The sequence below is a fragment of the Saimiri boliviensis genome, chromosome X, assembly GCF_048565385.1.
Source record: "Saimiri boliviensis isolate mSaiBol1 chromosome X, mSaiBol1.pri, whole genome shotgun sequence".
Lineage (NCBI taxonomy): Eukaryota > Metazoa > Chordata > Mammalia > Primates > Cebidae > Saimiri > Saimiri boliviensis.
The window spans coordinates 124,268,859-124,282,753 of NC_133470.1; the positions used below are offsets into that span (position 1 = coordinate 124,268,859).

At 37.7% G+C, this 13,895-nt stretch overlaps 1 non-coding gene across 1 annotated transcript; it reads left to right on the plus strand.

Moving 5' to 3' along the window:
* The first annotated feature begins 6,122 nt into the window (after positions 1-6,122).
* On the plus strand, positions 6,123-6,262 carry LOC120361950 (small nucleolar RNA SNORA67). The gene has a single exon (XR_005577975.1). It is a non-coding gene; the product is annotated as a small nucleolar RNA SNORA67 (small nucleolar RNA).
* The last annotated feature ends 7,633 nt before the right edge of the window (positions 6,263-13,895 follow it).

The following is a 13,895-nucleotide window of genomic DNA, read 5'->3' on the forward strand; positions in this document are numbered from 1 at the left end:
CTGAGGGCTTTACATTCATTATATGATTGAATCTTCCCAATAATTCCATGAAGAAGGTACTGTTATTACCCCTATTTTACAAGGGTTACTAAGATTAAATGATTTGTCTAATATCATGTAGTTGTTATATGGTAGAATGGATTCAAAGCTGGGTCAAGTGCCCCCTAGAGTTGTGCAATGCAGTCACCATCCAGAGTCACTGTCCTTAACCATCAGTGTGCAATGGTGCCTCTTATATATTTCATATGCCCTCCCTTCACTTAGGCAATCTGATTCTGCAAACTCTGGCAACCCAGATACTTTTAGCTTATAGGGTTTGCCCAAGGAGCTGGCAGTGAGGCAGGCAGAAATGTTCCAAGGCCTAACTCTGTGTGGTTCAGAACATGAGTCATCGGTGAATATATGTTATGATGCAGTTGCTATAGTTCATTACACCCAAGGAATAATACTCTCCTCAGTAAAGATCAAATTATTGAAGATGTAGTTCATAAGGGAAACTATATATCTGGACTTTTTCATTTGAAAGTGATTGAACTACAAGACAATTAAAAACAAGCTGAGGAAAACAACTAGTGCATTTGTACAGAAAATATTAAAAACATATCTCAATACAGGCAACCTAGATGAAGATAATAAATATATTTGTGCTATCAGTTTTATCATAATATATCATTTAGGTTCAATATAGAACCAAAGCTATCAAATATGTTTTTTTACACTGATTTCTGCATTTTACTGAAATATATTCATTTTTTGTGCCTTTTCAAAGTAATTTTTCTTACCTTATTTAATTTTTGTATCATAAAAATCTTGTAAGGTAGAGGGAAGGTGTTATCTTTGTTTTTTTAAAGTATAAATTTAAGATACAAAGTGAGCAAGTAAGTTACCAAGAACACCAAATTAGAATTGAAGCCGTGAAATGTGGTCCACACAACCAGGGTGCAAAAATGTCACATTTCTTTATATCCCTACAACAAAATTCAATCTGCTCGGAGCCTTTCACCTTTCCAGCTGGCTAAAAATTCAATCTCACTCATGATTTTATCACCCTCTGTCAAGGTTGTATGAAGACCCTAGCAAATGATACACAGAACACAACTTTCAGGGTAGGCCCTCTGCCCTTTTGTGTATACCCATCATTGTTGATATGTTTGTCAGGCAAATCCCTTTAAACTTATAAGGGGTAGTGCTTCTGTGCCACCTTTGCACATTGGTGGTGATAGTGGGGTGTTTTGGTTGAGGTTGGCAGCCTCATGGATTAGTATTCAGACTTTCTTAAGTGTATCATGTCTCTGTTCTCTTTTGAGATCTTGTCTCTTTAGGATACTAAAAGGCAGCAAAAGTAGTTCTTTATGCTCATGAAATCTACCATTACTCCCATCTCCTCTCTAGTCTCAGAGAAGCTCAACTTCTATGTTAGACAGCTTCTCCCGCCTCTACTCAAAAGCATTCACCTGTTAACCCTCGGGGACAAGTCAGCATTCTTTTCCTCAATGAACCTAGGCTTGTGAAACCAAAAGCTCTGGATTCAGGTGATCTTCCTGAACTTCTGATTTTGACCTTGCAAACAAAAGCACCTAAGAAAGGGGAACAGAAAGGCTCATCTATATTTTGATTTGGAGAAGAGAAACAGATCTACAGCAACAAGGACAAATTATTTAAAAATAATATTTGACTACATAATCCTTCCCCAAACCCTGCTACATTTCTTATTGGTAGTTTTTAATTTGAGGCATGGTACTGGTAAGCAGCAGTAACCATGTATCTACATTTTTGCAGTTGATTTCTATATTGTATGTATTTACTGAACACACACAATGCTCCTACTACTGTACTATGTATTGTATGGCATTTTCAGAAGAAAAATATATTTTTTGTCTTTGAGATTTAAAGAAATGAATCCACAATATGCTCTTTGACAGTCTGTTGCTGGTAACTTTCAGATCCCACTACCTAAGGGGCTAGAATTTTCTTTTCTCTAGAATATGAAAAACATTATGTCACAGATATAATTATTTTATTAAGGAATGCCCTTTATGGAAACTATTTTCCTTTTTTATCTTCTTCTTCTTGTAGTCATTCAAGAAACATTATATGCTAGTCATGGGACCAGGGACATAAAGATTCATGACATTGTCTTTGTCCTCAAGAAAGGGAGACTAGGTGGCGGAAGGGAATAGATCTATAACATCAGACTGGCCTGATAGAGGAGGCAATACTTAAGTTAGGACTTAAAGGATGAGTTGAAGTTTATTAGTAAAGAAGTGGGGAGGAATGTTCCAGAAAGAGGAAACAGCATGGGCAAAGAAGGGAATAAAATTAATTTCCTAAAATAAAAATAGAGAAGTGACAGTACATAGCATACTCAAGGAACTGCCAATAATCTGACCAGAATAATGGGATAATGGTGAAAAACAAGGCTTGAGAACTTGTCTGGAGTGTGATTATAAATGTTCCTACATGCAATGCTGAAGAGTTTGGGGTTCTCCTTACAGGCCATGAGAAATTAACCAAAGGTTTTAAGCAGGAAAGTGATAGATCAGAACAGTGTTTTCTGAACATGCCTTCTGACGGAGGTGCCAAGAATAGACTGAATATAGAGTAGTCACGTGGCTCTCAGTAGGGGTTGATGAAATAAGGCAATAGAAGTGGAATGGATTATAATTTCTGAGAGAGATCCAGGATGGCTGATCACTAGCAGTTCGGGATCGTAGCTCCCAGTGAAAGTGCAAAGAACAAGAGGATGCCACACCTTCATATGAATTCTTGTTGCTCACGCACCAGGAGATTCCCAGAGGAGGAGCCCCACGGGTCGCCAGCGTGACTCTTGTGACCAGTGGCGAGGTGGTTTTGCCAGCACCTCGGAGCGTCGGTTCTTGGTGCAGAGTCAGAATAGCACCATCAATCTTAACACCGCTGATTTAGTCGGCGCAGTGGGTTGCTCAGATTTCGGCGCTGAGAATCAATAAGTTGGACGTCCACTCAGAAACCCAATTACAAAGACGGTAATTATAAAGACCACAGATGGACAAATCTACAACGAAGGGAAGAAAGCAGCCAAAAAAGGCTGAGAATACCCAAGATCAGAATGCCTCTCCCTCAGCAGGGGATCACTGTTCCTCTGCAGCAACAAAACAAGGCTTGATGGAGAACGAGTGTGTTCCAATTACAGAAGCAGGCTTCAAAACATGGATAATAAGAAACTTCTGTGAATTAAAAGAACTTGTTCTAACCCAATCCAAAGAAACTAAGAACTTTGAAAAAAGGTTTGACGAAATGTTAACAAGAATACACAATTTAGAGAGGAAAATAAGTGAATTGATGGAGCTGAAAAACACAATAGGAGAACTACGTGAAGTATGCACAAGTTTTAACAGCCGAATTGATCAAGCAGAAGAAAGGATATCAGAGGTCGAAGACCAACTCAATGAAATAAAACAAGAAGACAAGATTAGAGAAAAAAGGATAAAAAGGAACGAGCAAAGTCTCCAAGAAATATGGGACTATGTGAAAAGACCTAACCTACGCTTGATAGGTGTACCTGAATGTGATGAAGAGAATGAGTCCAAGCTGGAAAATACGCTTCAGGATATTATTCAGGAAAATTTTCCCAACCTAGTAAGGCAGGATAATATTCAACTCCAGGTAATACAGAGAACACCACAAAGATATTCCTCAAGAAGAGCAACTCCAAGGCACATAATCGTCGGATTCACCAGGGTTGAAATGAAGGAGAAAATACTAAGGGCAGCCAGAGAGAAAGGTCAGGTTACCCACAAAGGGAAGCCTATCAGACTTACAGCAGATCTCTCAGCAGAAACCCTACAAGCCAGAAGAGAGTGGGGACCAATATTCAACATCCTTAAAGAAAAGAACTTTCAACCAAGAATTTCACATCCAGCCAAACTAAGCTTCATAAGTGAAGGAAAAATAAAGTTTTTTGTGAGCAAGCAAGCACTCAGAGATTTCATCACCACCAGGCCTGCTGTACAAGAGCTTCTGAAAGAACCACTACACATAGAAAGGAACAATCAGTATCAGCCTTTCTAAAAAATACCGAAAAGTAAAGAGCATCAATATAATGAAGAATTTATATCAGCTAATGGGCAAAATAGCCAGCTAATATTAAATGGCAGTATTAAACTCACATATATCATTATTAATTCTAAATTTAAATTGACTAAATCCCCCAATCCAAAGACAGACAGGCAATTTGGATAAAAAACTAAAACCCATCAGTATGCTGCATCCAGACCCATCTCACATTCAAGGATACACAAAGACTCAAAACAAGGGATGGAGAAAGATTTACCAACCAACCAGAGAGCTAAAATATATAAATAAAAAGCAGAAGTTACAATTTTTTCCTCTGATAAAATAGTCGTTAAAGCAACAAAGATCAAAAGAAGCAAAGAAGGACATATATAATGATAAAAGGATCAATGCAACAACAAGAAGAGCTAAAGATCCTAAATGTATACGCACCCAATATAGGAATACCCAGATATACAAGACTTATGAAGAGACTTAGACTCCCACACAATAATAGTGGGAGACTTCAACATTAATATTAGACAGATCAATGAGACAGAAAATTAACAACGATATCCAGGACTTGAACTCAGATCTGGAACAAGTAAACGTAATTAACATTTATAGAACTCTCCACTTTAAATACACAAAATACACACTCTTAGCAGTACCACATCATATCAACTTAGAAGTTTCAACGAAATGTTGGTTGGCTCCTTGTTTGTTATTCTCTTCCCTAATTTTCTTTCATGTCTCCATTATTAAGGACAATTATAGGCATACCCATATTTAGAATTTGCATTCTAGCCCGGGCAATAAAGCAATACCCCCATTCTCTCTCCCTCTTCCTCTTTCTCTTTCTTCCTCTTCTTTATTCTTTTATTATTCTTTTTTTCTTTCTCAAAAATAAATAAATAAATAAATAAAATAATTTCTTCTTCAATGACCAAACCCCAGTTCCGTTTCCTTTTTCTGGAGGCACATGGAGTTAGACACATCCCTCTAATATTAGCACTTATATTGCCCGCCCAATCCTCTAAAAACTCAAACCCACTCATCTTAATCATCTGTTTTCTTTTTGCCCTAATATCAATTCTCACAGACCAATTTTTTGAGTGCTTTCTGCCCATTGTCAGGCATATCAACTTTTTTTTTTAATTACTTTTTTCTTCAAAAAGTGAAAAGAAAAAGCATTTTCTTTCATTTAATATTACTAGTATCAAGAATAATGTGATATTGGTCAGACCCAATTGCTCATGCCTATAATCTCAGCACTTTTGGAGGGCGGATCACCTTGAGGTCAGGAGTTCGAGACCAGCCTGACCAACATAAAAAAAAAAAAAGAAAAGAAAAGAAAGAAGTGGAATGGATTTAAGGTAATGTTGATGGACCTAGTGTAAGAATGAGAGATAAGTAAGGGTTAAAAATGACTCCCAGGCCTGGGTAATCAGGTAGATAGAGAGGCCAATAACTAAAACAGGGAATACCTAAGAAGCCCAAGGTCGTGTATAATAAGTTTTTGTTTCAGATAAGTTGATTTCCAGGTGTGTTTGAGATATCCACGTGAAACTATCTAGTAAGCCAATTGAAAACTTAGCCTGCAGCTTGGTTAGAGAAGTTAGGGTTAGAGTTAAGATATTTGGGATTCATCAGCATACAGATGTTGAGTAAATTGATGACAATAAATGTACAGCAAAAGGAGAAGTCTGAGGATAGAGGCCTGAATGACAGGTAGTTGGAGTAAGAGAAGACTCTAAAAGACACTGAAAGAAGTAACAATCAGATGAGCGTTATCAGAGAAATAAAGGAGAAGAGAGGTCCTCAAAGGAAGGGGTGGTCACAGTAAACACAGAGTAGAGGTCTGACAGGACAAGAAGGGCCATTATGAATTGGGCAGTTTAAACATCACTGGTGACTTCCTGGAGCAGTAGTAGGAGGATCAGCCAAATTGCTGTGGTTTGAGGGATAAACGGAAGATGAGGAAGGTGGAAACGGTATATGAGAATTATTCCTTCGAGAAGGCTGGCAGTAAACAGAAAGTGAGAAATAAGATGGCAACACAGTAGGCAAAGGTAATATGTAAGAATGTCATCCAAGGTGATTCCCTCTCCAAGGGGACATCCAGTGCCCCTCTCTGGAAAGTAGCAACTTGGAATAGAATCTGGCATGTCTAAGGTCTTTGGAGAACAGGGATGCTTATTTCCTCTCCTTTCCTTGGCTGCCTACATGGATACCAACATGTCATCCCTTCGGAATAGATTCTCATGCACATGATGAAGAGTTGTCTTTCTTGATGTAGCCCAGAGGCATTGATGTGCAGCAGGTTTCTTTAGTCATCAACTATGACCTTCCCACCAACAGGGAAAACTATATCCACAGAATTGGTCGAGGTGGATGGTTTGGCTGTAAGGGTGTGGCTATTAACATGGTGACAGAAGAAGACAAGAGGACTCTTCAAGACTTAGAGACCTTCTACAATGCCTCCATTGAGCTAATGCCCCTCAATGTTGCTGACCTCATCTGAGGGGCACTCCTGCCACCTAGCCCCAGCTAGAGTTCAGTCTTGGGGGTACTGAGGAGCAGCAAGAGGCGGGGGAAGGGAGCCAAAGGATGGACATCTTGTCTTTTTTTTTTTTTCTTTGAATAAATGTCACTTTTAGAGGCAAAAATAAAAAAAGAATGTGTATGGAGAGAGTGAAGGAATGAGAGAGAAAAGGGTTAATGCATGGAGTCAAATCTCAGACAAGTTAGTGTAGGATGGGTTTTAGTCCAATAGTTCTCAAACTACCTGTGGTGAAGGATCAGATTTTTAAGTTTGCAAGCTGTTGCAGACTGGTACTTCTGTAAAATATAATAAAAATGAGTTACTAGAAAAAATGCAGTACAAACACAAAGACATTCAAAATACAAGCCCCAAGTTTTCATTATTAGAGCCAATGAACATAAAATTGATTTATCAAATTGCTACGGAAGTTTCTAAGTTCTTACTCTTAATTTCAGTGCTTATGCTGTTGTAGATCAGTATCAGTTCGTGAATTGGAAGGGGTCCATGACCACACTTTAAGTAACACTATTCTAGACCATACGTAGAGAGAGCGGGGAAAAAAGGTAAGAAAGAACACCCCTTCTTCCAAGAGAGGAGGGAAGCAGGAAAGGATGAAGAACAGAAAAAACTTTGGAATGAAATGAAGAAGCGTTGAAGGATTCTCACCTGAAAGTCGTTTCTTTGTTGTGAAGTAAGAAGCTTCATTTTCTGAAATGATTAAAAGATGAAGAGGTTGGAGTGGGAGGATTGGAGTGTAGTAATGGGTTGAAACAGCTGCTGTGGGAAATCAGAAATGAAACTGAATAAAGATGAATTAAAGAGTTGTAGAACAATAGAGAAGGCCCAGCTGAAGCTGAAAATCATAAATTTGTTATGGAGCTAATCAGCTCAATTTTGTGATTTATTTTTCCTAACAGTTTTACATCCTCATAGCAGGGGTGGAGAAAACATATGGTGGAATACTGATACGTTTGTGGGCTAGGTATACAAACTGACTGTCCCACAGAAAGCACTTAAAAATGTTTCACAGCACTTAAAAACATGAACTTCATTTATGTTTCATATACCCCTTAAACACATAGCCTTAAGGTAATTTTTTTTTTTTTTTTTGAGACAGAGTCTTTGCTCTGTCGCCCAGGCTGTAGTGCAATGGTGTGGTCTCGGCTCACTGCAACCTCTGCCTCCCAGGTTCAAGCAATTCTCCTGCCTCAGCCTCCCGAGTAGCTGGGATTATAGGTGCCCTCCACTACATCCAGCTAATTATTTGTATTTTTAGTGGAGATGGGGTTTCAGCATGTTGGCCAGGCTGGTCTCAAACTCCTGACCTCGTGATATGACCTCCTCAACCTCCCAAAGTGCTGGGATTACAGGCATAAGCCACCTTGCCCGGCCACCCGAAGGTAATTTTATACAATATTGTAAATAATTTTGTGCATGAAACAAGGTTTGTATAGTAGTATTGAACAAAGCAAAGGTGTCATTATTTCAGCTACCCAGGTAGACAATCTGTGATTGTTTGGCATCACCGTCATTCCTGACTCTGAATTTATATGCTACTGATAAGCAATCATTTGCTTACACTTATTCTCACATAAGTGCTTAACAGTAAAAAAAAAAAAAAAAAAGTATATACCATTAATATAGTGATGAAATAATGTGTTCAGTGTAACTAAGCAGCACAGTGGCATCACCAGAATACCTGGATCAGCTGTTAAACAACAAACAGTGGCATGCTGTCAGTCTCCACCTACAATGCTGTGTTTCGATTAAAAGGTTACTGTACATTGTATTTCATTTTTTTTAAGGTGAGAAGACACAGAAACAATTGAAGGGCCAGGAATTGGGTCCTATAAACATGACAAGGTGTTCTGCTGGATAGCTTTAAAAAAATATTTCCTCCAAAGTCATCTGCCTCATTAACAATGTTTTTTTCTGTTTTTTTCTAAAAGAACTCCATCAAAAAGTGGGTAAAGGATACAAACAGACACTTCTCAAAAGAAGACATTTATGCAGCCAACAAGCATATGAAAAAAAGCTCATCATCACTGGTCATTAGGGAAATGCAAATCAAAACCACAATGAGATACCATCTCAAGCTACTTAGAATGGTGATCATTAAAAAGTCAGGAAACAACAGATGTTTGGAGAGGATGTGGAGAAATAGGAACGCTTTTACACTGTTGGTGGGAGTATAAATTAGTCCAACCATTGTGGAAGGCAGTGTGGCGATCCCTCAAGGATCTAGGACCAGAAATATCATTTGACCTAGCAATCCCACTATTGGTTATATACCCAAAGGATTATAAATCATTCTACTATAAAGATACATGCACACCTATGTTTATTGCAGCACTGTTCACAACAGCTAAGACTTGGAACCAACCCAAAGGCTCATCAATGATAGACTGTATAAAGAAATGTGGCACATATACACTATGGAATACTATGCAGCCATAAGAATGGCTGAGTTCATGTTGTTTTCAGGGACATGGATGAAGCTGGAAACCATCATTCTCAGCAAACTAACGCAGGAACAAAAAGTGAAACACTACATGTCCTCACTCATAAGTGGGAGTTGAACAATGAGAACTCATGGCCTGTCAGGGGATGGGGGCTAGGGGAGGGATAGCACTAGGAAAAATACCTAAAGTAGATGATGGGTTAATAGGTGCAGCAAACCACCATGGCACGTGTATACCTATGTAACAAACTTGCACATTCTACACATGTATCCCAGAACTTAAAGTGTAATAGGAAAAAAAAAAAAAAAAGAAAGAAATAGCCATTTGTTTTACTAAGCCATTATATCTTTGGGTCTACTTGCTAGAACGCTTAATCTATCTAGCTGATACAGGCATTTTAGTCAGATATATTCTTTTATTTAATCTTTACAACCATTTTATGAAGTATGTACTAACATGCAATTTAAGAGATAAGGAAAATAAAGTTAAATTACTTGCTTGAAGTTGTGCAGTCAACGAATGAGTGATATGCTAACGGCCTAAGATGTTTGCTACAGCCCAGTCAAGCTATGCTCAAAGTAATCACTAGGTCTCATTGTTGATCTGGGGAGCAAACATTTGCTGAAGCAGTAAAAATATCAAAACTTTCACTGGAACACCAAGGCTAGTTTATAAAATAATACCCTTCCTCTTTACCTTTTTTTTTTTTTTTTGAGACGGAGTTTCGCTCTTGTTACCCAGGCTGGAGTGCAATGGCGTGATCTCGGCTCACCGCAACCTCCGCCTCCTGGGTTCAGGCAATTCTCCTGCCTCAGCCTCCTGAGTAGCTGGGATTACAGGCATGCGCCACCATGCCCAGCTAATTTTTCTATTTTTAGTAGAGACGGGGTTTCACCATGTTGACCACGTTGGTCTCGATCTCTTGACCTCGTGATCCACCCGCCTCGGCCTCCCAAAGTGCTGGGATTACAGGCTTGAGCCACCGCGCCCGGCCTCCTCTTTACCTTTTAACTGTCTATTTCTCTCATTCCGTAACTCTATAAACAGCACTTTGTTGCCTGTCTTCTCTCTGTGTTCATCATTTCCATGCAGCTCAGTTTTCATTCCCTATTATATTGATCCCCTTATTTATGAGACTAGAAAAGAATAATAATCAATGCTTTGAGGCCTCGGTATTTGTGCTTTTCAGGATAGAAGTCTTTCTGTTCAATAATTGCTTTAAAGTATATTTCACTGAATACTGTAATGATGATCATCAAAGAAATAATACTAATAATGATAATAACAACAACTACTTATAATATTTCTAGGAACTATCCCTAATTAAGTAAAAGCCCTCCTTTGACCTAGTGCTCCTCTCCAGCTACCATCTCATTTCTTTGTTCCTGTTTGGAGTCAAGTGTTTCAACAGAGTTGTCTATACACACCATCTACAGGTCCCCATTAACTTTTCAATGCACTCTGGTATGACTTCTGGCCCCGCACCTCTAACGAAACTACTCGTGTTACTGCAACATGCAACATGCACGTTGCCAAATCTAATAGACACTTATCTATCCTCATTTTATTTGAAATCCCTTCAATATTTAACATCATTAACCATTCTTTTTTCTTAAAAGATTTTCTTTGGATATTGTGGCACAACACAACACTCTTTGTTTTTTGCTTTTTTTTTTTTTTTTTTTTTTTATTTTGAGATGGCATCTCGCTCGTAGCCCAGGCTGGAATGCAGTGGCACCATATTGGCTCACTGCAACCTCCACCTCCCAGATCCCGGTTCAAGCAATTCTCCTGTGTCAGCCTCCCGAGTAGCTGGGATTAGAGGCATTCACCACCGTGCCCAGCTAATTTTTTTGCATTTTTAGTAGAGACGAGTTTTCACCATGTTGGCCAGGCTGGTCTTGAACTCCTGACCTCGTGATCCGCCTGCCTTGGCCTCCCAAAGAGCTGAGATTACAGGCATGAGCCGCTATGCCTGGCCTGTGAGACAACACTCTGCTGTCCTTCTGATTACATCAGTTGCTACTCTTGTTTGGTCTTTTTGGCAGATTCATCCCAATATTGTGCTACCTCAGGACTCAATACTAGTTTTCACTTTTCCTTTATGTCCCTTCTCTATGTTATGTTGTCCAGACCATGGCTTCTAATACTATCTGTATGCTAACTCCCAAATTTATTTATCTAGTCAAGACCTTTCATTTGAGCTCATGACATGTATATCTGTCTACCTACTTGATATATCCATTTGCATATCTAGTGGACACCTTAGACTTATATTGCCAAGAAGTCTTGATATCCCCTGGACCTGTTCCTGTCCTTATTTTTTCCATGTCAATATGTCTTCACCACTTATTTGTTTATTCAAACCAGAAATATAGTCAAAATCATAAATTCTTCTCTTTTCCTGACCTCAACAAAATATGTATCAGTAAGTCTTGTTGACTCTACCTCCAAAATTTACACAGAAATTATCCCTTCTTTTTATGTTACCTTCCCCCTCCTAGGTCCAAGTCTATCCTGAATTACCAAAGTCTCCTGACAGATCTCCTTATCCTTGCTCTGTTCTCCTCCATTACATTCTCCAAATACCAGCAAAACTGATCTCATTAAACTGTCCAGTGTCTTTCCATTGCTCTTTGAATAAAAGCCAAATTATTTATCATAGCTACGAATGATCCACTCCTGTACCTCAGTAAGGACACAGAAGACTTGAACAACACTATACATCAACTAGAATTAACATATACCCATACAGCATTCTACCCAATAACAGCAGAATACATAATCTTCTCAAGCGCACACAAAAAACTATTCAGGATAGAGCATAAGCTAGGTCATAAAAGAAGCCTCAAAAAACTTAAAAGAATTGAAATCACACCAAATATATTATCTACCACAGTGCAATGAAATTAGAAATAAACAACAGAAGGAAATTTGGGGAATTCACAAATATGTGGAAGTTGAACAACACACTCCTAAATAACCAATAGATCAAAATATCACAAGGTAAATTAGAAAATACTTTGGGACAAATGTAAACAAAACCACAAAATATCAAAACTTATGGGATGCAGCTAAAGAAGTGCTTAGAGAGAAAATGATAGCTATAATATCTATATATCAAAAGAAGAAATAATTTAAATCAATAACTTAATCTGCCATCTAGGAAGTCATATGAGCAAACCAAACACCAAGCAAACAGAAGGAAAGAAATAAAGATTAAAATAGAGATAAATGAAATACAGAATAGAAAAACAATAGGGAAAGCAATCAAACCAAAAGTTGGTTCTTTGAAAACAACAGAAAATTGACAAGTGTTTAGTTAGACAAGAAAAGGGAAAAGACTGAAATCACTAAAATGAGAAATGAAAGAAAATATATTACTACAGACCTTACAGAAACAAGGAATTATAAGAGAATACTATGAGCATTTGTATGACAAGAAATTAGATAAACCAGATGAAATGAACAAATTCCTAGAAACACAATCAAAACTGACTCAAGAAACAGAAAAATTTAACACACCTATAATAAATAACTAGATTGAGTCAGTAATAACAAAAACTCATTGAGGGAGAGGGGAGTCAGGATGGATAATAACTATTAAAATATAGATAGAAGGAATAAAATTTGTTATTTGATAGCACAACAGTCAACAATAATTTATTGTACATTTAAAAATAAAAAGTATAATTAGAATGTTTTTAATGCAAAGAAATGACAAATGCTTCAGGTGATGCATACCCCATTTTCCTGATGTGATTATGATATATTGTATGTTTGTGTCAAAATATCATATATACTCCATAAAAATATATACTATTAACACAAAAAAAATTAAAATTAAAAAACTCTCAACAAAGAAAAGCCCAGGACCAGCCAGAGTAAATTTTCATTTGAAAAAGAATAAACATCAAATCCTTCTCAAGCTCTTCCAAAAAATAGAAGAGGAATAAAATTTGCCAGATCATTTACGAGACCAGTATCTTCCTGATGCCCAAACTAGACAAAAACACCACAAGAAAAGAAAACTCAGACCATCAAATGTATATGTACTATGAATACAGATGTAAAAATCCTCAAAAATACTAGTAAATGGATCCAGCAACATACAAACAATAATTATACACCATGACCAACTGGAATTCATCTCAGGACGGGAAGGTTGGTTTACGTTCCCAAAATTAACATAAAGTATTAATTTTGTGGTATATTAACTATACCACATCAACAACATAAAGAACAAAAACCACACGATCCTGTCAATAGACACAGTAAAAGCATTTGATAAAAACCCAACCTGTCATGATAAATTAAAAAAAACAAACAAACTAGGAGTAGAAGGGACCATCCTCATCCTAAGGACAGCTATGAAAAACTCACAGCTAATATCATACTTAATGCTAGAAGACAGAAATCTTTACCCATTATATCTGGAATAAAATAGAGATGTCTGCTCTCATCACTTATATTCAACATTGTACTAGAGGTTTTAGGCAAAGCAATTAAACAAGAGAAAAAAAAAATATGTCCAGATTGTAAAGAAAGAAGTAAAACTATCAGATGACATGATCTTATGTACACAAAATACTAAGAAATCCAATAAAAAACTATTAGCACTAATAAACGAGTTCAGCTAGGGTGCAAGATACAAGATCAAAATTATACAGTGAGGCCCAGTGTGGTGGCTCATGCCTGTAATCTCAGCACTTTGGGAGACCAAGGTGGGCAGATCACTTGAGGTCAGGAGTTCAAGACCAGCCTGGCCAATATGGTGAAAACCCATTTCTACTAAAAATGAAAAATTAGCTGGGTGTGATGGCATGCACCTGTAGTCCCAGCTACTTGGGAGGCTG